Raw genomic sequence first — 2026 nt, 5'->3', positions numbered from 1 at the left:
TTTATATATCTTGAAAACTGCTGCCATTTAATTTGATTGTTTAGCAATATCTATATTATATAGTACATAAGTAATGCCAGAATAAAACATTTCTGATTTTAAATATACTGATTTATTTTTAAGACTTTTTTTTTCTTTTCACTTTCTGCTACATTACTTTCTAAAATCAGGATATGTCAAAATACTATTTAGACCTTCAACTACATCTTTGAAGTACTTAAGAAAACATTCAATAGATACTAATTAAAAATGCCAAAATATGGCAAATAAACTTCACTACCTTTTTAAGATAGGATACCTCAAAAATATACACATTACTATTAATTTTTTTTCTGTTTTAAAGTAATGCCTCTGATATTTTGGAGAAATTTTGTCTATTTTTGGTGATCTGTATTATACATATATATATAATGCTATAGTATTTTATATATATATATATATATACACACACACACATAGTATATATGTAATATTATTAGTAGCATTGGAGCAGCGACAGAGGTGGCGGCGGCGCGGGTCGCACGAGCACGTAGACCCGCAGCGGCAGCTCGGGGGCCACCGCTGCCCCGGCTGCCATGAGTTGTGCGGAGGTGATGTATCAACCCCAGCCGTATGGAGCGCCCCAGTATCTGCCCAACCCTGTGGCAGCTGCAACCTGCCCTACAGCCTACTACCACCCGGCGCCCCAACCTGGTCAGCAGAAAAAGTTAGCGGTATACAGCAAGATGCAGGACTCTCTGGAAGTCACCCTTCCCAGCAAACAAGAGGAGGAGGAGGAGGAGGAGGAGGAGAAAGACCAGCCTGCCGAGATGGAGTACCTTAACTCTCGCTGTGTCCTTTTCACTTATTTCCAGGGAGACATTGGGTCAGTAGTGGACGAACACTTCTCAAGAGCTTTGGGCCAGGCCAGCGCCCTCCATCCAGAATCTTCCATTTCAAAAAGCAAGATGGGGCTAACCCCCCCTATGGAGAGACAGCACAGCTCTCTCAAGTCAGAGGAATAGTTTCCCGACTTCCTTTTGGACCAGCTCTTACCAGCCCCCACCTGCACCTTGTTTGGGGGGAGTTCATCCTGACTTTCAGGTCACGGCACCCCCTGGCACCTTTTCAGCAGCCGATTCCAGCCCCTGGCCAGGACACGGCCTGCATCAGAGTGGCCCAGCCCCTCCCCCTCCCGCGTCTGAGTCCTGGCACTACCCTTTGGCATCTCAGGTGAGCCCATCCTACAGCCACATGCATGACATGTACCTGCGACACCCCCACCCCCACGTGCACGTGCACCACCGGCACCACCACCACCACCCTCACCCTTCTGCTGCATCTGCCCTGGATCCACCCTACGGGCCCCTGCTGATGCCATCAGTGCGTGCAGCCAGGATTCCTGCTCCTCAGTGTGACATCACAAAGACAGACCGGACGACAGTCACCACTGCTACCTCAGCGTGGGCCGGAGCCTTCCACGGAACTGTGGACATAGTGCCAAGTGTGGGATTTGATACAGGTCTACAGCACCAAGATAAGACCAAGGAATCACCATGGTATTGAAACACAGTATTAATAAGTCAGATTGGAGCCCACTGGGAAAAGATGCTGCCAGGATTTTCCATTCTGCAAAGGGACACAATGGACATGGAAAGGGAAGAGGAAGTGTCAGCCAGCTGACTTTGAGAAATGACTCAGTCATACTAAGGTCTTACAGAGAGACAAGAAGGCCTTTAACTGATGTCCTGGCATGAAGACTTCTCAAGGCCATGCAGACCTGGGTGATTTTTTATGCATTTTCTGTAATGGTACCTGGGCCCATCCCCCTGGCTGGTTTGGCTCAGTGGATTGAGCATCGGCCTGCGAGCTAAGTGTCGCTGGTTCGATCTTCTAGTCAGGGCACACCAGAGAAGGAAAACTCTGACTCGAAAAAACCTCCGCTGCCTTGCGGCATACCTCCTCAGGGGAAAGGCTAAGGGAGTAAACCCCGACAGAAAATCCGGAGCCGGAGTCCCTAAGGCGGTCTGACGTTGTAGTCAACACC

The 2026-nt window shown here is 48.3% G+C and overlaps 1 pseudogene; it reads left to right on the top strand.

Annotated features, from left to right (window-relative positions):
* The first annotated feature begins 575 nt into the window (after window positions 1-575).
* LOC150015819 (transcription cofactor vestigial-like protein 3 pseudogene) lies at window positions 576-1776 on the top strand (annotated as a pseudogene).
* Window positions 1777-2026: the final 250 nt, after the last annotated feature.

Source organism: Furipterus horrens, unplaced genomic scaffold, assembly GCF_987537825.1.
Source record: "Furipterus horrens unplaced genomic scaffold, mFurHor1.1.pri manual_scaffold_3, whole genome shotgun sequence".
NCBI classification, from domain to species: Eukaryota; Metazoa; Chordata; class Mammalia; order Chiroptera; family Furipteridae; genus Furipterus; species Furipterus horrens.
This window is presented reverse-complemented; position numbering and strand designations above follow the sequence as displayed.